Source organism: Centrocercus urophasianus, unplaced genomic scaffold (genome assembly GCF_019232065.1).
Source record: "Centrocercus urophasianus isolate 14NV4802_14NV808 unplaced genomic scaffold, USGS_Curo_1.0 seq_3, whole genome shotgun sequence".
In the NCBI taxonomy this organism is placed as follows: Eukaryota; Metazoa; Chordata; class Aves; order Galliformes; family Phasianidae; genus Centrocercus; species Centrocercus urophasianus.
The window spans coordinates 2,367,561-2,392,398 of NW_024884866.1; the positions used below are offsets into that span (position 1 = coordinate 2,367,561).

General features: G+C 38.1%; 1 long non-coding RNA gene across 1 annotated transcript in view; it reads right to left on the reverse strand.

Moving 5' to 3' along the window:
* Window positions 1-3,793: 3,793 nt before the first annotated feature.
* Window positions 3,794-24,838, reverse strand: part of LOC122165476 — a 41,117-nt gene continuing 20,072 nt past the window's right edge. Inside the window, exons 2-4 of the long non-coding RNA XR_006170494.1 lie at window positions 21,406-21,492; window positions 6,325-6,502; window positions 3,794-4,267 (exon numbers count right to left, since the gene is read on the reverse strand). This is a non-coding gene — a long non-coding RNA (uncharacterized LOC122165476). The remainder of the gene's footprint in view (window positions 4,268-6,324; window positions 6,503-21,405; window positions 21,493-24,838) is intronic.

A 24,838-nucleotide genomic window follows, 5' to 3' on the forward strand; every position in this document is an offset into this window, starting at 1 on the left:
TTTGTTCTGTTTGCTTAGAATGGCTGGATCTATTAAAGCTCAGGCTTGAATCTTAGGATCAAATTACTTTCACATGAATTTACGTGAATCTCACATGCACAAAGCTGCTCCTTGTAGCAATGTCTCTAACTCCTGAAGCGGCAAACCGTATGTATTCTCTGTAAACAGATGTTATTTCTCTGTAGCACAGTTCATATAACCTTGCTGGCGGCTGGACCTCTCCAAGACTTTGAATAGGAAACGGATTATTTCTGTGTAAATTTTTTTAATTCATACACTAAAGAGGATATTTTTCTCTTTGGACTCCTTGGCAATGACAGACATTTGAAGAAGAGTTTTTAGTGTTTCCTGTCAGTTGGCCATTTCCAGGTCCTTCAGCAGAGGTGTGGTCAGCATTTATCTCCCCACCCTCCAGTTCTTTTGCATTTCTCCAGTTGCATGTGAATTGATAAATATACACATGTGCCACACAAAGTCCTGAACGTTTGAGGAATAACTGCTGAGAAATAAGTGAGCAGTAATAGATGAGGTGCAGGTCGTGTTTCTCAATTCGTTGATGCCCCCAAAAAAATGTAACATCTCACAAGGGCTCAGAAGAAATGAAAAAAGTCCCAAGGATATATAGAGAGCTGCAGTATTGTTTCTTTTAGGGTAATTCACTTATATACGTTCTGCTTCTCATTTATACATAATAAACAATATTAGAAACATTTTTCAAAAGCAATAAAATGCATGGTTTTTTTGTGAGACAGGAATTTTAGACATCCTGAAATGAGAGAGATTTGAGAGTTGTGTAAACAGAGTGGCTGCTAATAACCTTAGCCATTTTGTTTGCCTTAAATCATGTTTGGATGAACCTTTTACCATCACAGACGAAATACATTCCCTGCACAGGTTCAGAAAGCTGACAGAGCTGGTCAAAGACTCTGAATTAGGTAAGGTCTCTTCTGCCATCAGACCAGGACATGGAAGCTCATGATGTATCCCCCTTTCAACATAAAACAAGCAGGGAAACCCTAAACAGATTTTACACGCAAAAGACAGACTATTAGATAATCACTGGGGTAAAAAGCCCCACAGAGAAACACCAACTAATTCATAGGATCCTTATCAGTAACATCAAAAACAAGTCCCCTTAACGATATATGCATCAACATCAAACCACTCTCACACAAGATAACAGAAAAGTGAGGTTAAGCTCCTGAATTCCCAGACAGTAGAATCAAGAGAACATGATAAAACCAAGAAAGCACAAATCTGATCTCAAAATGAACATGAATAAAACTAGCATTACAAACAACTAGTATGTCAAATCAAAAGATTTTATTATTGCACTATGCCACTGGAGAAAACAGATGACTTTGCAATAGCTATGGGAACAGATAAGCATTAATGACAGCATGAGAAAGATGAAAGAGATTAACTGGCTATTCAGGCAATGTGTCCTTCCTGCCTTGACCTACAGTGCAATGTGATACAACTTATTTTTTACATAAAATACTTAACATGTCTCATAAAATACTTTATAGGGAGAGTCAAGAAGGGTAGAGGAAGACTACAAAGAAATACAACCCCCAGAAAAAGTCGTAAGTAGTTATGTTAAAAGTCTGTACAATTTCCTTGTTCTCCCTTCTCTGTCCACACCTCCTGTAAAATCTGCAGATTTTTCTCCATTTTCTACATTTCCTATGCCTGCTTTTATATTTTAATTTCACAAAGCAATGTTAGATGCCTAACATTTATTGCTGCAATTTAGTTATTTCACATAGCTTATTCTTCTGGATGCTGCAGAGTAGGTTGTCGAGAAGAGAGGAAGCCACACCTGGCAATCTCGTACTTCTTATGTGATGACTCTGATTAATCCAATATTTAAAGATTCTTAAAAAAAAAAAGCAAGGTATGTCCACTACTCTGAAAATGTAAGCGTTACAATTATTTTTCCTCTCTTCTGAGACTAAGCAAATAGATGTACCTCACCACTTTCAAGAAGCATTACCTATGAGTTTCCTATAAACCAGCTAGCACTGAAATACTCAAATCTACATTTCAAATACATAAAGTTGAGACCAGAGTCTGAAATTTTATTCCTTCTAGATGGCAACAGTTGTAGCATTTTGTTTCATTCTTCTTGCGAATACAAAATTAACAGATAAGCATATTGGGCATATTTTCAGTTAGAAAAACAACTTACTTTTACCAGAGATAGACGTACATATGTAATGCAAAATTAAAACAACAATAAAAAAATATCTCTGCCACCACTCGAATACCTAGAATTTCTATTTCTGCTGACTCTTAATATCTAGCAGAGGAGAGAAGAAATTTGGGGGAGAGTGGAAGGAGGAAGAGTTCAGAGTCATTTCTTTCTGAAGGGAAAGTAGGTGAGATAAATAATACAGCACAGCTCAAACTGCCTCATCTTTTCGAGTCCTGGTGCTGAGACCATAGATGATGGGAACAAATATGGTCCCATGATGACAGCAGAAAACACAAAGAGAAATGGAAATCTTTAGCTAGAGTGGCAGTGGAGCCTGGTAGAAAACACTGAAGGAAATTCTCATGTTTCTTGAAACTAAGAATTTTACATTTTAGATTTTGAGACCGTGATGGTGGGTGAAACTGATAAAGGCAGTAATGAAGTCATCGGTTTGCACTGATACCTGCAATGCATCCGTGGTGCCAAGTCCATCCTGTTATTAGTGTCTCTGACTGATGTCAGTTGCATTGTGCTTGCAGATGCCTAGACTGAGTTGGGCCCACTTACGCTTATCAAACATGCCAAGCTGCATCAGGTAAAATGGAAAAAAAAAAAAAAATAAATAAAAAAGGAGGAAGCAATGACAGGAATTGCAATGAGCTACCATAAAATAAATAGCTGAGCAAGGAGTAATAGTTACAAATCAAGCAGTGTATTGAAACGAATAAGAGGGTAATGGGCCAGGGCAGGGCATGCATCTGCTCTTTGCTCATGGTAGTTGGATCTATTCACTGACTACATATATATCCTTAAAGAACAAAGTAATGGAATGCCTAAGATAGAATTACTGGCTGCTTCTTCTTCTTCTTCTTCTTCTTTTTTTTCAAAAGAGATTTGGATACATCACAGATCTAGGTAATGACAGCAATGACATCATAAAATACAGCATAAAAATTAATGATAAACTGGTGATTTCTTTGTATTGATGGCTGGCAGAAGCACCATCTGACAGCAACTCAACAGTCAAACATGGACGGCAAAAGCACCACAATTTAAAGTTTTTGTTCATATAACACCACAGATTGTGCTTTATTTTTTCATGAAAGAAACTCATACTGCTTGAGTTATGGAGGAGCTGAAAGTGCCATACCATCCTCTGAAACTTGGACACGCTGGTGCTAGAGGACTCTCTGTCTCTCAGCACAGATTAGACTACTGATAATGAATGATATCCCCTCTAGCTCAGCTCTGGCACTGCTCCCAAGACCTCTGGAATTAAAAAATAAGATATGCAATTACTTAAGCTGAATGTTTGAAATAAACCTCTAAATTTCTGTCCGTGAGATCCTGAAGAAAGGTCAGGATGGTGTTAATCAGCATTCATAATTTTTTCTTGTAGAGTAAATGTCACCTCTGGTGGCTGATGGCAGGCAACCCAATACTGGCTGTGGGCTTCCATCAGTTCACCGCCCTGTACACCCTCAGTATGGCACCATCCCCCTGCTCACAGTTATCTCTAAGAGATAGGCAAGCTTCCAGCAGATGGTGGGAAGTTTCACCAGAGCACAGAAAGTGTGCTGAAAGAGACTCTTATGATGTGTTTACATCCATGTTTATTAGCACTTAAACAAATCTTGATACTATGTTAAACAGTATATACTCAGGTATTTCTCAAGCAATTTGGATTTTGATATCACAAAGAAATAAATCTGAAGTCAGCTAATGAGAGAGCTAATGATGTTGTCACAGATTGGTGACATGGTGGCAGAATGCAAGGAAGTAGTACATGCAGGTGGCATGTCTATTATCTCAAGACTGGGTAAAGCATAGCTCCTGGTGAAGTCTCCACCAGATCGTTACTGTTACTGGCACTGACACTTGTATTCTTGTTAGAGTCTGTTGAATAACCCTTCAGTAGCCCTGGAATGTCAGATGCGTGCCTTTGTAAGGGCTACTCTACCCTTCAGAAGAGTCAAAGCGGATAGGCATCATCCTGACGTTGCTTTTTGCCTTCACTTTTTCAAGCAAATGCTGTTTCATTCTCTCCATTTCCTCACATCAAGGAGTTTTCTTAAAAGAAAGAAAAAAAGGAAGTGAATGTGGACATAATTTCACTTACATATATAACAAAGATTACCCAGGACCCCCCATTTTAGAGGTGGTAGCAACAAAGCCACTTCTCATTCTTTCCAGAGCTGTTCATGACTTTAATCTCATGAAAATGAATGGTCCTCACTACAGTATTAGGCATGGTAAAATGAGGTGAGCTCTCATTATGTAATTAGTTGTGCACTCTTCTGAGGTAGTCAATGAACTTTTGATTATTCTAACATCCTGTCTAGGATTTCTTGAAGCAAACTTAACTTTCACTAAGAAAACTTTTTGATTAATTATAGCAAAGAACTTGATTCCACTTAGAACTGAAGGGAGATCCAGTTATTTTGACACAAATTCTGCTTCTGTAGGATTAAGTCCTCAATTTTCATTTAAGGCTCAGAACATTATCTAAGACAATAGAAATAACCTCTAACATCTATTCTCTCAAAGCTGTCACCAAAGTTCTATACCAAGTGAAATTCATGCAATATAAAATTATCGTCAGATTCTTACAAAAAAATGCTTATTACACTCACATGAATGCCAGTGTCGTTAATAATGATTACATTTTTGCGATGAAGAATGAAAACCTATTTATGATTTTCCATTAAGGCTGGAATGCTGTCATTTGGAGCTGACACATACATGACTAACAGAAAGAGAGGAGTGGCCATGCATAGCTGACAATAGGAGCAATGACAAGCACATGAGGAAGCTGTTACATCATGAGAAACTGAAAGCATTTTCTCCAGTTTCTTCTATTGTGTTTTACGCATTTTCTCAGACTATTTCAGTGATAAAGTTTTTGCAAAGTTTTTAAAATACAGAAAAATGCTCATAAGGACTGCTCACAGGTTTTTGTTTTCTTTTGGTTTGGTTTGATTTCCAGGGGAGCATCATTCAGTTGTTCAGTTGGCAAGAAAGAAAATTTGAGAAGAAAAATATTTCCTTATCCTGCATGGGTCATGTCAGATGGATTCCCAGGTCATCCATTTTAAAACTGAATGCAGCTAGGAGATAATGTTCCATGTTTTGAACAGGTTTCCTCTTCTAGTTCCAGGTGATGGAAAATTTGTTTCCTAAAAGTACTTTGACCACTTTACCCATTAATTGTTGAGCTCTCCTCCATTCTTCATTTATTGGAATAGACATGCCTGCAGTGTCCTCCCTATGCTTCCTTATCCAGCTAATAATCTTTTGTGGTCCATTTCTGAAACTCACAAAAAAATTAGCATTTCCAATTACTGAAAACTGGGCTCTTTCCTGATGTGTCTAAGTGGGAATTCTGAGCCTGAGATTTTTAAAATCCAAATTTAGGCTTAAAAATCTTCAACGCGGTATTTTAATGTTTTAAACTGTAGTGCCTCTGAGTTATGGTGGCACTTTAAACAAATTTATGTTTCATCATGTCGATTATGAATGTAAATACTTAGTGAAAGACAGAATTCTGGATAGCTTGAATATACTTTGCAGGAACATCGCAGTAGTTGCGGAAGCAAAAAGGCAGAAACCTTATAAATTAAGTCAATAGAGGTCAGAATAAATCCCTAAATAATCTAAATTGGTTTTGTTTCAACTCTTTCTTCCCCTCAGGATGTAAATTGTACTTTCTGGCACATTTCTGTGTTAAGTTTGAAGCTCACTTTTTGGTAGGAATTGTTTAAACCTACTGTGGTCAAGTGTTCATTTCTGTGGACTCTTTCTGCAGCTGAGTGGCTCCCCATAAACATGACAGGTAGACAGTGCTGTAAACCTTATGTTTGCTGTGCCTGAAGATGTGGCAGAGAAGAGGAAGAATAAAGACAAATGCATACATGGTACGTATGTTAAATTCCTCATCTAAGGAAGGGGAGGAAGCTTTCCATAGATCTCCATAGGTCTGTATATTGAAATTCATATTTCACATTAGCTTCTATTTTGGGGGACAAATGAGGTGCCATGATGTGCAGGTCTCTTGAATTAGTTTCAATTTGAGCCAAAGATACTCCTATAATTCAGAGCTGCATATTTTGCTGATCCAATCTACTCACTTTGCTCACAGTGGGTGAGGCAGAGTAGCCTTCTGGGTGGGACAGGTTTTGTCCAAGAATTATAAACCTTGGCTAGTTGTTTAATTAGTCAGGGCATCAGTCATCCAATAGCTTTGACTTGAGGAAACTGACTCACAGCAGAACTTCCATGCTGCATGGCGGATCACTGGTTATTATCCTGTAAACAAGAATGGAGAGCTACGTGAGTGATGACTATCAGAGTATTAAACGCATTCCTCCACTTATGGCTCAGAGTTCTTTCAAGGATAGATTTCTGGAAAAGTTAAAAAAAAAAAAATAAAAAAAAAATAAAAGGCAATATCTACTAGAGATAAGAACACTACATAATTTTGAGATTTCATGACTTCTGGGTCGTTTTATTGGAAAATAAAGCCTTTGTTCAGCCACTAATGAGAATAAAGTATTTATATTTAATAGAGTTTAAGTGGTAGGGGAGAAAAGCTGTATCTTAAAATGAGACTTCAGCTCCTAATTGGTCTTCTCAAACAGTATGAGAATGTTTATGTGCTAAAGAAAGTCGTTGCAGTACCTAGCCATCTGTATAACCCTCCATCTCTATTTTGTTTGTGTGAATTATAATGGAGATTTACAGGAATTTGTGGTCTGCAGAATATCTTTGTTTAAAATATAATTGCTGTGTATCAGCAGGAGTTCTCTTCTGAAGAGGCCTGAACAGACGGTACAGATACATATTCTGGATGCCACTCTCTTTTCCACCTGGCAGGTTATCATCCTGCTTGGGTGCATGAAGCAGGACAGAGCAGGGCAGCCTGTGAGATTTTTGTGAAACAGCAGAAATTGGCTACCCAGTTTAGTTCTCTGCCATATAGTTATTTTAAAACACAAGTGTTAATTCTTTTGTGATTTATCTTTTTGGTGACATAGATATATGAGACAAGGAGAAATGGTTTCAAACTAAAAGAGGAAGCTTTAGATTGGATATAAGGAAGGGGTTTTTTACAGTAAGGACGTTGAGGCACTGGAACAGGTTGCCCCAAGAGGTGGTGGATACCTCATCCCTGGAGTCATCCAATGTCAGCCTGGACAGGGCTCTGAGCAACCTGATCTACCTGTAGGCATCCCTGTTCATTGCAGGGAAATTGGACTAGATGGCCTTCAAGGGTTCCTCCCAACTCAAACAATACTATGATTCTACAATATATGTAAAGTGGGCTTTACACAAGGGTGCAGTTGTACAGTTTTATAAGACTGATGGGAAACGACACAGAAAGGAAAGATGAAAAAAGGAGGTTTGATACAGGTGACATATTGCAGCAGTTGCTTGTATTTCTCACTTCTTGTAGCGTTTGAAGACTCACTTAACCAATAAGATTTTGCAATCTGATTACTATATTTCGTCCTTTTTACTACTGGAATACGAATAGATAGTGTTCCTGCAAGTGCCTGAGAAGGAAAAAGTTTTTAAATGGCACATTTTCTCGTTAATCTTCTGAATTCTCATACATTATTTTTTTCCTTTTTCCATGCAACTATCAATTCTAGTACAGTGCTTCAGATAACCTTCTATTTAATAAGCATTCATCTTTTAACATAGGCCTGTTTAAAGCATCTAATTTTACTAATAAATTGCTTAATGGATGGAAGGTTACACTGTATTTCTTTTTTACTTTTAGTCATGGGATATTTTACCGCGGCAACAAAGTTAAGTCAACTTGTATGGGAACTGCTGGGTCACGGCCTGAACCTCTGATTGACCACCTGAAGCAAGCAATGTGTTAGCCAGAGGAGCACAGGTGAAGGCAATTCACCTGGGCTGCCGGAAGGGGGTGAAGCCTGGCTGCACCTCTCCTAGACCAATTTAAGAGCTGACTGGGACTGGGGTAGGTTCTTTTCTGGAGATCTACTCTGCTGGAGTTTTGTAAGTGAGCCCAGGATACAGGTAAGCTTTCTATCTATTTTCTTTTTGTTGTCGTAATCTGTTTTGCCAGACTCTTTTGTTTATTTTGTAATTGTAATATCTTAATATTCATTGATTATACACAACTGAATCAAATGTGTGGTTTTAATTTTAGGGAGGGGAGGTTTTTTTTTTTTTCGGGTTTATCATGCTGACTTTCAGAGTTTTCACATCAACATTTTTGCAACGGCATCTGATCCTAGAGTTTAAAGACATGTATCTTATAGCCCTGCTGTGCAAGAGACATATTCAACTTGAGCATTAAAATGCACTGGAGTCTGCTGATGAATAGATTGATATAGAGTTCTAAAGTAGCCTTCATAAACTCCTGCAAACCAGGAAGATTGTAAAGCCTTCACTAAATCATACACAAATACAAGATGTTGAACACATTTTAGGGGGTTAAATCATCATATTTGACACCGTTGAACAAAGCATTTCAGCGCCTTTAATAAAAGCTTGTAGTCAAGGTGTGACTCAGAAATTTAAAGTATTCTCTCTGTGATTTGGGGTGAAGCGTTGCAGTTGTGCCAAAAAAATGTTCAGGCAAATCTACAACAAAGGGATGCTTATTATTGTTATGCTTATGTATCTTTAGTTTTGTGGCCATTTTTATGCTTTTGTCAGAGATTGCTAACATTCTGTGATCCTAATGATTAAGGATGCTAACTATTTGCTCTAAATGAGCATTATCTCTTTTACAAAAACTGATCTCAGAGAGCTAAAACATGGACCTGGGTTGGAATGTAAATGCCCAAGTACATCTGTTTAGAGCTATTTGAAATGTCCAGCAAGGTAATTTATGGAATGGGCCACCCTTGGGTCTTTTATGGTGTCTGCCAGCTTTAATAGATACTTCAAACACAGACTGTGTGGAAAATGATGGAAGATGATATTTCTAGGCTCCTGAGCAATTCTCCAGGTCACCTGAAAGCTCATTTCCCCTTTTTCTTTTTTTTTTCTTAAGTACGTATACATGAATTTCCCTGTAACAAATGTGGCAGAACTAATGAATGGTCTAGAACTAAGCAAAAGTTGTGAGGCTTGGGCACTAAAACATTTAATGCCTGGTAAGCTTCTCCCTCTTCAATACAGGAAATATGATGATGTAATTTGGGTGAAAATTACCACACTTTTTCACATGGATAAATTATTATGTGAAATAGTTTTGTGGAAGCAAAAATCTGGCTAAACAAATTACTTGGGTGTATAAGCAATCCCACCATAGACAAATAGGACTTATGCATTCCAAGGCAAGCGTTCTTGAGTGCTAAATTAATCTGAAGCCAAAGAAAATACATATAGAACAGAGACAAAAATACAAAAAACATTGAGATTGAGAGGGGAAATCAGAAGGTAAAAGTAAAGAAATTGGGCCAGTCTGTGGCAGTGAGACTGGCAAGTGAAAGAACTAGGAAATATTTGCTGGGAAAGAAAAATCAAAGTCTCTTTGGTTATTTCTCAGTGTTTACTGTTCTATGTGAATTTTCCAGTGATGATAGTTTTAAGAAAATTTGAAGACAGCGTTTGCTGAACACTAATTCTGTTTTAAATATTGTCAGGTTTTCTTTGAGGTATCTTGCTGTATGTACTTGAACCAGTATGGTGCAATACTATGGGATCTGTGGAGTCCAAAAAAACCCAAGATACTTCGAACTAGCTAAATAACCACTTTACCATAGAAATGTATATAGCAACATTTACCAACAAAGACTTCCTTCAGCTTATAGCTATTGCTACTGATACAGTTTCTCATGGGTTCTGCAGTAGAACTGGTATGCTCCTCTGAGTCAGAAGCAACAGTAAACATTGCTGTCCCAGCCCCTTTGTCATGTCATGTTGGGATGTACTCACGTGAGCTTTAGTGGTAAAGTTACATTCAGAAATTCCTGGCTCTTCTTTGCGCTCATTTCCTCTCCATTCCTGACATTACCCACCTTTCTGTTATTGCAGGAAAGCTCCCTGTAAGGCTGCTTTCTAAACCAGACACACTACTTGGTACCATTAGAATCCACATGGTGCCTTTAGCATTCACAGAATAGCTAGAGGATGGGTAGCAAAGCAGGAGAGAAAGTACTGTGTGGAAAAGGAAATTCAGATGAAAATGCACCAGATACTCATGGTATATCATTCTACCAGCTGGGCTAAATGTCAAAGTGACTGACACTTAACTCATGCAAAACTCCCACAGATTGGAATAGGAGTGTTGCATAAATAGTGACTTCAGGATCAAGTCTGTTCCCAGGAGGTGCTGAACACTCTTCATTTCTAGCAGTCCTGGAACAAAATCGGCAGCATCCAAGAATCTGCCCGAATCTTAGCTGTCTTCTGAACAGCACCAAAGACTGCAAAACATCTATTTTATTTTTGTTTCATTATTCTATAAAATGTATTTATAATTTTATTGGTTTTAAGTGTAAGTTAGCCGATAGAAGAAAACAGATACAAATCCCTTATGGTTTTCTATAACTCAGGAAGAAAATACGCCATTTTTCTGGTCACCAAGAAGCTGAAATACTGTTGGCAAGACTTTGATTGCATTGCATGTAGACCTTCAATATCCCTAAATCTGCTTCTCTTCTGACTGATAAATGGAGTAAACAATAGAAGATGAGACTCCATAGGTTTTCATCCCTGACTACTCTCACCATATTTAGATCAGAATTGAAGTCTTCAGGACTGAGAAAAAGCCTCACATGAAAAACAAACAAACAAACAAACAAAAAAAACTCCAAACCATAATTAAAATGAACAAGCATTATTATTGTATTTAGAGCTTGCATCTTCTTTCATTTCCAGGATAGATGGCAACAAATATCAGCTCCTTCTGAGGTTGATTCTGTCACCTGCAGTACGAGTCATGTTGTGCCATGAAAAGTGAGGAAATACAGAAATGTAAGAGGAAGACTTTTTCTTCCTCTTTTCACCATTGCTCGCTCTGACATACACTTCTGCTATTTCATTGAGTAGGGGTCTGTGCTGACCCCAGAATAAACTGAATTACTGCGTACGAGTTAGAACAGAAGGTAATGGTTTCACTTAAGCTCTTTCTCCTTAGCTTCTGTGAATGATAGATAAAGAAAAATTTTTCTTGTAAACCAAAGAATTACGCAGTTTCAGTATCGTGCCAATGCAACAGCATGTTCATCACTGCTGGCTTCAGTGAAGCACGCAGCCTCAGCAGAGCAAAGCGTGGGACTCTGTTTAACAGGTAGCTATAATTCTCTGGTCCACTGCTTCAACAAATGAAGGCATGTTCATCGGTAGAAAAATAATCTGGATTTGTCAGAAATATCTATAGTCTGCCTTCTGTAAAACCTGCACTGTTATCACACAGCCCAGAGCTTTTCTCATTTAATAGATTCATCATTTTCTGTAACGTTTTTGAATATAACTTCCCTGCATGCCTAGTGTCATCCAACTGCACATTTCTTTTTAGTATCTCAAAGTATAAGCAAACACTTTGGTTTGCTTATGAACCTGAATTATTTCTAAGGGGTGCAGTTTAAAAAGTAGCTTCTCCTGTCCTTCGCAGTAGCTCATTATCTTGAGGCGCTTCGTAAACACTTTGACAGTAAATCTCACTTCACACCTAGGCATTTCATGAGCAGCAACCTGCCAGCTCTCTTCTTCTTAAGTGGAATAAAAAAGTTACAGTTGGCTTTCCTGTCTCACGTAGAATTGTCCAAAAGTAGGTCCAACAGCCTTTGGATTTTGCCCCAGCTTGCACTGCTTCAATGTTATTTCTCCACTGATGCCCATTGCGGTTGCATCCCCAAACTCCATCCATGGCTCTGCTATGCCTGTAACATTCAGTTAGATAGGAGCCCTTGTTTGTTGTGAATAATGACTAACTCAAAGAGATAATAAACTAGCATTTAGGAATGTTTACTGAAACCAGGAAAAAAAGATACTACTTTCAATGTTAGCATCTGTTTTCTTCAAAAACAAAGAAATGAAACTTCATGTAAAGAAGAAAATATTTTGTTTTAATTTGAATAAATATTTTCATCTAGGTATCTTCTTTAAAAAAAAAAATCATGGCTGTAATCAACATTTTCAGCTGTCAGTTCACTTTATGAAGATTTGGTGAACATGTGCAGAGATATTTGATCTACATACTGCAAGATCCAGAGATCAAGTAACTGCTTAGATTAGTGCAACACTTTCTCTGTTAGCTCTTGCAGCATTCTCATTGCTCATTGCATTAATTGAGAGGAAATAAAAACAGGCATTGTGGTTGAGACACAAATCTAGGCGCAGAATTCAAGTACCTCAGACCTATTCTTGGCCCCACTGCATACTTCCTGTACAGTCTGAGGCAAATGATATCTCCTGTTTCCTCCTCTGTAAAGGTTGTACAATAGTCTAAATCATTACAGCTGGGGACAACCTGCTTGAGGCACCAAGCAATCAAATGTTCAGCTGCTTTGAGTTCAAAATGCCCTTTTAATTTTGGCAGAGACACGTGAGGAGTCATAGCGTAAACTGCTCTGCTCACCTCCTGTCAAACAAAAAACTGGTAGCTTGATCAGCAGCTCAACCTCTTTGTCTGCTGTGCAGAGGATATGTAATTCCACCAAGCTGATGGCAGAAACTTGCATGTCAGAAAGCTGAGAATAATCCGTTTTTCACAATTGAGTCTTCTCTCAAAGATGAAAATGTGAAGCCTTGGAAATGTTACTGACATCCGAATGTGATGAACTAAATCAATGTATGACTTTCTATTAAAACGTATCTACATAAGTATGAATGCATCATTTTATAGTGAAAGTATTTTCTCAGTATGAACTCGAACAGCTGAAAAACAGAGATGTTACATGCGGTACAAGGGAACTCAAGATGTGAAATTCTAAACTATGCATCACAAGTTGTTGAAAACTGAGAAAACACCCATTTCCTACCTTCTGAATTTAAAGAAAAAATATGCAGACCTAAATATTTAAATACAGTACTGAGAAAATTTGATTTCAAAAACATAGAACCGAATATTGCAGGGGTATCCTTTTTCTAATTTATTATTTCTTTACTAGGTTGGTTTTCCAACTGAAGGAACTTTGGTAATGCACATAGCCATTAAGCAAAAAACCCAAGTTTTGGATGCTATGGCTGAGTTAATCTCAGTGTTGATCTGTGTTGGGTATTGTTACTTCCCAGGCACTTGCTTATCCTGAAGTGACCTGGAAAAGCAGCATCACAAAAATACATTGTAGATTTTATGAGGTCAGTTTCAATTATATCCAGTCTGTTACTTGTAACACACTTTCCTCTGAGCGCTGTATCTAGTATTGGAAAATGTTACTTCTGCTGTGATATCCTCCTGATTTTTAATAAAATTCCTTTGAAAATGCCTATTTATCAGAAACAGACACGAACCTGCTTTTGCCTTGGGAAATAGCAAACTTCCTGGAAGAATTACTTTATGTAGCTAGAAAGATTAAAAACATAATTTAGTCTTCTACAAACATAAAGTATGACTTAAAAAAAAAAAATACTTTTCTAGATGTATGGTTTGTTCTCTTGTCAAAATTAAAACAAAGAATGAAAATACTTAGCTAAAAGGTATACTTTTCATCTCCTAGTTGCTCTTTATAGCAAAAATTCACTTATCTTGGCTTTCTATTTAAGGTATTTTACATCATTTAAAATTATGGCCGGGTGTGTATAAAGGTTGTGTCAGCATTTCCATTATAAAACCATATTTTAGGGGGTTTATAACTCAACCATAAAAACTCACTCTATGCTGAAACTTGGCGCATGAAATCCCAACCTGGAACAGATTTTTATCACCAACAGTTTAAAAAAAAAAAAAAAAGTTTGGCTGTTTTTCAATTTTCTGAATGACATATAAAATGGGAACAATTTTCGGTTGGAGCGAGGAGGAGAAGCTGTCTTCTGAAGATGCTGCTTGCTGGCACTAGAGGGATGGAGAACGGCAGAACCTCAGCACAAGCACTGGGCCTTGTCATTTAGGGATGTTCATGTCATGCAGGGATTAGCCTTACGTGCCACCACACCAGGTTGGCAATGCTCTCTAGGTGTTTAAACTGCACAAAGCAGGGAGATGAGCTCTGTTTCTCCAGAACCAAAGCTGCACATAAGGACAGGAGGCTGAGCAGAATCCACCTTCACAAAAGCCACCCATCTGATAGTAGGGGTGGCCATCCCAGGCTGCAGCCAAAATATGGGTACCGTTTTGTACCTAGCGAAGGAAAGATCCCCAGTATCCACACAACTCTCAGACACAATCTGTGTGTTTGGAGATATTTGTCTGATCTCTTAGCGCAGAAGCCACCTCTCCTGATTTAGGCCTTGAACAGTGCTCAGATCCATGCTGAAGGTGAAGTGCCTAGATACACTCCAGTATCTGCAATGGCCACACTGAGTTCAAGTTCAGCATTGTCACAGGAAGTGAGAAACACTCCCTAATCCAGTATCTCAGTATTATATATAATAGTGAAAGTAGGTAGGAAGGGAAAGGAGCAGTGAAAAAAAAGAGTGAAATGCGTGCAATCGGGAGATGTTCTTAATGACGGCACAGAATCTGTGTCTGCTGTCAATGTGACCGTCTGCATGAAGGCTTGAGGAGAGTTTAGGAGGCAGAGGATAAGTAGACGTAGGGAAAATGATTTCAGAAGCGACAAATCATGTCCAAAAAAGGAGAGGCACATAAATTCTGACAAGTTAAATGTTAAACCTCAGGAAGACTTGTCAATTTATTGAGGAGCAACTTATTAAAGGAACTCATTAAAGGAATAAAAGTTAATAATAAAACCTTTCTCAAATGTTTCAGGAGTTGGAAGCCTGTCAGAAAGTCAGAGGGGTGAATCCCAGATCTGTGAGAAGCAAAGTTCTTGGTAACAATAAAACGATAAAACAGTCTTGCAGATTCCTGCTCCCTTTGCACTACTGACCCTCATAGCCTGAGGAACATGGTCATTGCACTAAGAGTGAGGTTGCTGGGAAAGTGAATGTCACATCAAAATCCACCGGTGAGGAAGGCAACTGCTTGTACAGTGATGCTTTTGGTTGAGAAGAGTCTGGATCCAAGATGGTCAGTGAGAAAAGGGATAATTCCATTAGTTAACATCCTTAATCCTTTTAAAGCAAATTTGCCTCTGAAGTTGCCTGAGATCACCCAAGGCTGTGCTTCAAGCACTGTGAGTGCTTCCAAAGAAGGCTACCAGTATTGGAAGCAGCACTTACCCCACCTGCCCCAAATGCCTCCAGGTGCAGGAGCACCACAGCCTCCTGAGCTGCTCTGTGAGCCCCCAGTGCTTCTCCTGCCCTTCCACCACTTATTCCTCCTAGCAGAAATTCTTAGAAAGGCAGCTAACCACGGAAGTGAACAGTTCGAAGTCTTAGTGCTAGGTGACTAGTTAGAAAAAGATCTTTTTAAAAAAAAAGATTAAAAATAAAAAAAAAACAACCAACCCGAGTGCTACAGTGATCTTTGACCTTGTTATTTAGCTTTCCTCAGCGTTGCTTTCAATTCCTACAGGCAACAGTTAGAGCAGTGGGAGCATCCTCCCACACAGCATTACAATGCAGCGTCACCTGCAGCGCCCTGCCCGCTAATTGCAGTCATTGTCACAGTCAGTCTGCTGGGAGCTCACGCAAGGCTCTGCTGCTTCTGCCACGTCCTGCAGAGGCAAGCAAACCTTGCCTGTTTTCTAATAGAGTTCCAGATTAGTGTAAGTTCCAATAAGTTCCAAAGTAATTTATGGTGAGCTTTGGTATTAGCGATGAATGTTGTTGATGTTGTTTCTTAGTTACGCATCTGCTAAAGCTTACTTCTATAGAGGGAACATGTGGGGAGCTCATGTATGGAGGCTGTATCTCAGCACTGGGCTGCATACCACTAATGCTAAAATTTAGGAGTCTTTTTTTTTTTTTTTTTTTCCTCTTCTCTTTCCCCGTTCTTCCTTTGTGAAAGAGTTCATACACCTCAGCAGTACAGAATTACTTTCCCAGATTTGTCTGATTGTTATCCCAACTACTTGGTTGTCCTTCAAAGTGTGCTATGAGGACAGTGTTAGAACAGCATTTAAGTAAATACTGACACTGCAGAGATATCACTGGTGTTGTCTCCACCCTGTGCTTACCCCATTGCTGATGCTGCTTTCTTAGCAGTAAGTATCATAGTGAATTGGTGCTCAGATGTGCTGACAAACTCAAGGTACTTTTTCATTGCCTGCTATGGATGCTGCCATAGGAAAGCTTTATCCCTTCTTTCTCTGATAGTCCTAAAGCGCTCAGTATGGGTTATGGCTTTGGGTAGGTTTTCATTCCAGGGGAGTTGGACTAGGTGACCTTTAATGGTCCCTTCCCATTCAAACAATTCTATGATTCTATGTTGGTTTTGTTTTTTCTTTGTTTTTCTTGTTGTTTTTTTTTCCCAGTCACCATGAAGGCACAAATAACAACTCCTGTCCGTAATTATGCAGTGACCCCATTATTGCTCAGCTGAGAGCCACTGAAGCTTGAGAGCTTTATGTAGAAATTCTGCCACTCCTGGGCCTCCTTTTAACCTTGGAGTGAGATGCTCCACCTCATTGCTGCTGTCTGGAGTCTTACTAGGTCTCAAGTCATCCCCTGCGCAGATCCTTGAAGAATTGTGCACCTAGATGACAAAGATGAAGGAATGACAAAGGTATTTGTGGTTGCCCTGGAAACAGAAACCAGTCCAGACTGCATTAGGAAATGAGCTGGACGTGGAGAGGTGAAGACTCAAGATCTGTGCAGGGCACAGTTCTAGGGGCCTGGCCTGCAGAGAAAGCTCCTCTGCAGCAGAACTCTGCAAAGGCAAACCTCTTCAAAGGGTTTTGTACTTAAGAAGTTCTCTCTTGGTACCTCTTTTGGTGAGGTGCTGGAGCGGGCTGCCCAGGGAGGTGATGGAGTCATCCCTGGAGATACTCCAGAAATGTGCAGATGTGGCACTGAGGGACATGCGTTAGTGGGCAGGATGGGGACAGGCTGTTGGTTAGACCAGGTGATCTTAGGGGTCTCTTCCAAACAAAATGACAGTTCTTACAGATGGTCTCTACTCAAGTGAGCCTTCTCTTTGCTTATACTATTTAAATTGTAGTTCCCACAGTAGCACAGGGAGTACACACATTCCATTGTTTCATGATATTCAGTACTGAAATGTATAAATGGAATCCCCTTTATTTCAAAGAAGGAAAGAATTAACCAACATTGAAAGTCCTGTTGATTTTTCTGAATAGTGGATTTGTTTTCAGGGCTAGCATCCCATCGTGCAGCACCATTTTGAGCATAACATCAAAAGAAAATCAGTCTGCTTTGGCCTTTTTTAATCTCAGTTTGTTGTTTTCTATATTTTGGCAGTGAACAAACTGCACAGCTTTCAGATCATAAAGTAGTTTCTTTCAACAAAAGAAAAAAAATGATGCATATAGTGTTGAGCAGTTTTAAGTCATAGATGATATTTGGGAAGAAAGAAAAAAACAATCTGAAATAAGGATTAGTTCAATTAGCTATTCACTTCATTATTTTTTTTTTCCAGTCTGTCACAACAACTACTTGTTAACTTCTCATCTGGTTTCTTTTCTCCCCCATGGCCAGGTCTGGGTGCTTATGACCACATGATACAAGATCAAAATTTCTTGTAGTAGCAAAACTTTATCTTCCTGCCCACCCTGAACAAGGTAATCGCTTGCAGCTGAAATGCAGATTCTCTGTGACAAATACAATTGTGGTAGGGCTTTTACAGACACAGGTATGTCAGTCAGTCACTCCTGTTACTATTACATGGAGTAAAACATCGGTAGTGTAGGCCTGGTTACATTTTTCCTTGTCAATAATTTCTTCACTACCAATCACAACAGTGTTAAGTAGGAAGGTCTTACAAAACTGGGTGAAAGGAAGCCAGAGAGGTACACTAACTTAAGGAAGACTCAGTCCTACTATGAGGTGATAGAAATACAGAATATTACTGGCCATAAGCAAGAATACTGATGCACATGTTAAACTGCAGCTCCAAATGTGCATCACAAAAGGATTTCCATAGACAGAGAGAAGCCCCCCCCCCCAAGTGCTGTCAGTCTTAATTATACAAGGGGACTCAGCTGTATAAATCCAAATCAGATAGCAGTACTCCTGTCAGATAGGAACATGGGCAGCAATTAATTGATTAATTTCTATTCCAGCTCCTCCTTCCCTTCCAACATGTAGCAAAAGATTAAATAGTGTGATCTGCACAGTGAGGGAACAGTAAGTATTCTGTTTTCTTGTGATTAATGCATTTTCCATTTTGCTATCTCAGACATTTTCCATTACATCCCCTTCATACTATCAAATCAAGAAAGTGATTTTAATTATTGCTTCTGCTGTCTGGAGAGTATTAGCAATGTCATTAATGATCAGAACAGGAAATATAAAAGTCGCACTGATTAGATTTGAACATTTATATAAATTTGTTTAACAAGATCAATAACTAAGTTTTTCACTAGGTTTCGACTTTTCCTGAAGGCGATTGTCTTTCTTGTAAAATATGTGGTGACATTAATTAAAAATGAAAGCTAAAGTAAAAAATTAATCAAAAAATGATTTATGTGCAAGAATGATTGTCCAAAGTCTGAATTAGATAACAATAGCAGATGTTTGCTCTGCCAATGGAAACCAGTACAGCCTGACTGTAACACTGAATGCCAATCAACTCACATACTGAATACTGCAGTATGTTAAAAGAATACCTGTATTTTTATCACTATTATACACCTCAATTTATCTCATTTTAACTATGACCATTCTGCATTGTATCATTATGAGTATGTGCATATGTAAATTACATTCAGTCAAAAAAAAAAAAAAAGGAGGGCTAAAAGAAAAGAAAATTAGGATGAAGTTAAGGGAACATGATGGGCATATCATGGATTGCCAGAAAAACAACAAGGAAGAACAACATTGCTAGTGGACTCCCCTGCCTGGCCCCAAGCATCTTGGAAACTTTTACTTCTCAAAATACAAGCTTGAGTTGTTGGAAAAAAGAATATGAAGGTTGCTAGCAGCAGCGAGATTGATCATAGAAAGCATCTTCTTTCTCTATCCTAAAACAAAGACATCCTGACAGTGGAACTCACCACTGATGGAGATGCAAGATTTAGGTGTTCTTAAAAGGGATATAGGTTGCCTTGGTTTTAACCATAGTCCTTACCTTGCCTTTTAGTAACCAACTTTTTTCGTTCTCAAGGAAAATCTTTAAATCACTGCTGTAAAAATTCCCAGGAAAAGAGGCTAACCAAAGTAATATCTCATTTGACTTATGATGTTGGTTCTCTTGATAAACCAGGGATGGCAAATTTCTTCAGCTGTGAAGCTACGAGTTCAGATCAGAAATAGGTGTAAAAGGTTTCATCTATAATTTGATGTGTTCAGGATTGCTGAAAAAATTTAAAATGTATTGGCTCCTACTTATGACAGTTGAACTGGAAAAAGTTGTAGGTCTTCACTACGTAACCAGGATACTATTTCTACATAAATTTCATGTGTGCATTTGTAATGGAAATGCTAACTCACAGCCTGAACTAAAACAGTGATTGAAAACCTGGTGGGAAGGTAGGGCCATCCCAGGGGTATTCAGGTGCATGCAATTTACCTGAGAGACAGGAAGGGGTGAAGCCAGAGTCCACCCCTTCCTAGACCTCATTTAAGGGTTGGCAGTAGTTATAAGTGTTTCTTGTTGGAGATCCCTACTTATTTACTGGATTTCTTCCAAAGGTAAGCAGATTTTTTTTCTTTGTCGTTTTGGTGCTACATTTGGGTTTGTTTTCAGTTGCTGCACCTGGGATTGTGCTACCCCACTACTATAACTGTGCTTTCCTTCACGTTATAGCATTACAACATCAAAGTATATATAGGTGTTGCGCTCAGAATATTGTTCTGGTTTGTTTCAGCAGGTAGCTAAGCACTGCATAGTTCTCTCTTATTGGGCTTTATGTCAGGCAACTAAATGTAAATTATTTGAGTGACTAATAAAAATGCAGTCTTCCTGGTCAGCATTTCCATATAAGTAATGCATCGAATATGAAGTCTATTTCATAAGGATGTGGCTGACTTCAGCAGCAGTGGGATGTTGTATGTAGTCCTTGTGGCTCTGAAAAGGCTGTGTGGGGTCCTGCCCCAGGAGCAGTTCCAGCAGCCTGCTCTGCAGCCAAGGAGAATACAGGGATGCGTGCACACCAGGTTAACCATGTCCAGCCAACCTTAAAACATTCTGCAAATGATAATTGGCTTTAAAAATATTATGCAAGAAACTAAAACTTAATCACTCTAAGATATGGAAACAAGACACAGGCTGCTCTTAACTCTCAGGCGGTGCTCGTGACTCAGACAACTGCTACTGCCCATCTAACTTTAATTTTATCCCCCCAGATTTGCAGAAGTACATATAAAGGTCAAAGTAAACAACCAGGAGATATAAAATCCCATTTCCTTTTCAGTTGAACTGTCTCCAAAGTATTAAAACATGAACATATGCTGCAGTATTACTCACTACATAAAAATACATATGTTAGTAGATATACAGTATAGTTAAAACACAAGATTATACTATCTACATATACTTGTATAAACCTGCAACAACATAATCTATCAACACAACCAATCAAATCCTATATATAAAAATATTTTCTTATTTTTTACCAGACACCAGACAAAAAGATACAGAAGTTTCAGCTACATCCGTCTTGAAAATTTCATTACATTCATAAATAGAAGGCTTTTTTAAATCAAAGTCTATGGTGTTGCCAACTCCCAGGATTTCATTGAGGTCTCTCAATTTGCTGTTTTCTGAAGTTTCTACTCCTGAAATTCCAACTTCAGCTTTTTAAAAATAGGAGCAATTTGTCCTCGTATTACAGAGGAAGAGTTGGTATCAGTATTAACACCTAAAAATTCAGTTACCGGAGACAAATAAAAAGAACTTCACCCAGTGTTTAGAAAATATTATTTATTTCTCTAGCAAGAGAGGTTATCATTAATCCACCCAAATCTGCTAATACATTGTTGGGCACACTGTCTTCCAAATTACTGCGGTTTGAAATAAAATCTGAAAAACATCAGGGTATTTTGGCTGATTTTAAATTATTTATTAGAAAAGAAAGTCAGTTTTCTAAACCTACCTTTTCCTGGCTGAAAGTTCCTTTAATTTTTAAAAAGCAGAGGAGACTTGATGGCTCAAGCTTGGTATATTTATTGATTTTTAAACCCTGAAAATAAAATGGAAAAAAAAAAAGTGTTTTGTTATTGCTCCAACCACAGGTGAATTCTTTATCTGCAAATCACGCACCTTCTTCAGTGACAGTGAGGTCAGAGATCACAGTACAAGCGAAATGCTTGCAAAAGACTGCCATCTTTTATGCAGTGTGTTAAGAAGATATAACAATTAACAATGATGGACGCTCATGCCCCCTCAAATCTTAGCAGTGTCCAACCTAAATATGGTTTCTTGCAAGCCCTTTGATATTCCTTGTCCCTCTACTAACTGTTGGCTTTAATTACTTTCATTTATTCAGAATACGGAGACTGAGTATAGTGGTCACTTGCAATCGAAGTGAGCTGTATGACACTGACATGGCAACAGATTTTTTAGTTGTGCTTTGTCAAAATATTTTCTCCCATTTCACCAGCTAGAAACTTTCCATCATGCTATATGTGCAGTTCTCCCTGCAAGAAGTAAGGTCAAAAACAGTGCCTGTGTGCAAAAATCGGCTCTTAAACTCCATACTAAAATCAGAGAGATAAATTTTCAAAGAGGTTTTAAAAGTCTGTAAAAAGTTAGATTTGCTGTCAGGCAGTGGAACAAAACCAATACTCTGTGTGTGTTTTTGAGCTGACCCTGTAGCAAGAAATTAATTTCAGACAAAGTTGTGTGAATAGATCTTGGCAGCTGCTTGCAAAGTAGCTCTGATCCTAAGGGATACAGAATGCGGGTGAAACCTTTAAAAAGGGGCATATACAAGTTCTTTCGTATTTTTGGTGATCTATCTGAGGTTTTGCAAACACAGGCTGGTTACTTAATCAGTATCAAAGTGTAACACTGATTATGATTTCTGAAATAAAGACTTAGTGTGATCACACAGGATCACAAAATCAGTAATTCAAGTTTCAAGAGAGCCTCTGACTTTGAAAAGGATTCAGAGAAACAAAAAATTTTTTACTTCTCCCGGTTAAATTTGCATTTAATACCTGCTTTCTTTAGCTAAGGAATTTGATTGAAAACTAAATAAATAAATAAAGAAAAAACTCACCATGTCCATGCATCTAAGATTACAGACCCTAATTCATGGCTGATGGATAAGTTGTCTGAGCACTCTCGCATCTCATTTGTGTTGCACTGAGCAATGTTTGGCACTTCTCTGAAATAGGACACTTCTATTTTTGTGTCCAAATATTACTGCAGAAACCCAAATGAGGCAGTCAGTTTGTAAATACTGCCAGTTCTATCTTTCAGGCTCTTCATTCATTTATTATTTCGTTGCCACTGACGTTCTTGGACAGTTATTAGATACTTGACAGATTTTTCTACAGTCTTTACAGAGAAACTTCAGAAAACTGTAATTCTGTTTCTAGGCCTTTTGAAATAAATAAACCTTCAGAGCTATTAAAATAAATAAGAAAAAAAAATAAGAAGGGGAATATATACAATGCCTTTTTTCCAATGTCTGTAGCGTTTTTTTTTCTTTCTTTCTTTTTATTAGCTTAGGCAGGATTATTACTTAGTTAATTCTTGATTACTTTTTTTTTTTTTTTTTTTTTTTTTTTTTTTTTTTTACAGTGGAGCAGGATTTAATAAGTAAACACTCACCTTTTTCTGACCCTCTAAAGCCTACAGTTTACTGTTCATAATGATGAGAAATAGCTTGGGTATTTGTTGCTGCACAGATCTATATCTTCTTGGACACCACAAACAATGTGGATCTTTTCCACATTTTATAAGCCTGATCATTTTTCCAATGTACTGAAGTGTTTGAATTTCCAAGGTCAGAAAATGATTAATCTTATTAAATGTTTGACACAATAAACTAAGCAAAACATCTTTTGATATTACAAAGAGAAGATAAAAGAACGAATTCTTATCTTTGTAATGCTTTAGCTGCATGACTTCAGGGTTCTTAGGCTATCATAATATAACACTTATTAAAAGCCAAAACAAGGATCTCTTTCTTAAAGAAATATCAGAATGTAATACAGAGAGCAATCTGATAGATACACCCTATTTAAATAAAAAGTACTGTGCTTGCAAAATGCTAGTAATGCTATGCAGAAAGAAGTATACAAACATTTAAATGAGGAATTCCTTTCTGGGCAAGACACAAGCACAGTAACAAAACAGATTTTTCACTGGAATGTATAACAAATCTGGGAGACTTTTATTGAAAAATGGCAATGGGCAGCCATACTTCGGTTTTGGCTAAGCCTCAATCATCGTGTTTTGATTTAGAAGGAGAAAACCCAAACCACCTGTGGTTTTCATTTTTAATTCATGGCCCATAGGAATAGAGACTTTACACTCTCCAATTTTTCCTACCCATATGTAGCCTCTTAATCAGAAAAAAAAATAATATTTTAAAGCTATTCCTACCCATGTGTAGAATTTAAAAGAGAATGAACGGAAAATATACGAAAGCCACCATGAGCATTGTCCGTGAGCACACAGGAATAATCTTGAAAAATCCAAATCCCCAGTATGGGTATCGCTGATTGCCCTTTCAAGAGCGCATCTGCTGCAGTTCCAGCACTGTCCAACTGAAGTTTATATGTTGCTTACTTAACGAACAACAACGGAGATGGGTAGAATAGTAGGTATAATGCAGCTAGGAGATAGGAAATGAGCATTATCTTTAAGGACGCCCAGTGGTCTTGGAAAAATGAGGGAGAGCAAACACCCTTACTCACTGAGAATCTAGATAGTAAGAGGCAGGGTACAGGATGCTGCCCTGGAAAAGGAAGAGCACAACAAAGGAAAGATTGTTGGCAGATGGAGATTGTGCTTGAAACGAGACTGAATAGTCTGAAATGTGGTAGCTCTGATGAGGTTCAGTCAATTCACGGTTGTGCCTTCTATGAATACACTTACAAAGATAGACAAAACCAGGAAGATCAAATGGGAAGATGCTTCCCATTTGAAGGGAAAAGTACTTTTTCTGTGATAATCTACCACAGCAGACTTTCAAAGCCTCTATCCTTTGTCATACAATGAAATGCTGACATGCATTTCTTTTGTCTTAACCCACATCTAACTGGATCTCCAGCTGGCAGATGTTACTGGCAGCTCTCTTTGAGAAAATACACCGGGTGATATCCAGATCCCTTTGAAGACAGTGGGAGCCTTTCCATGGCCTTCAGTAGGGCAGTAATTTATGCACTTCCATTTGATAAGGGTAGCAAATTATTAACAATAACTGTTTTTTAAAGTCTGTCAAAATGAAGGTGTTTTCTTTCTTAACTAGAGCTAGGTTTGACTTTCTTTGCTATTTCACTCCTGTTGCAGGCAACTAGCTTTCTATTATTTCGACGTATTTATAAACAGACAGGTATATAAATACAAAATAT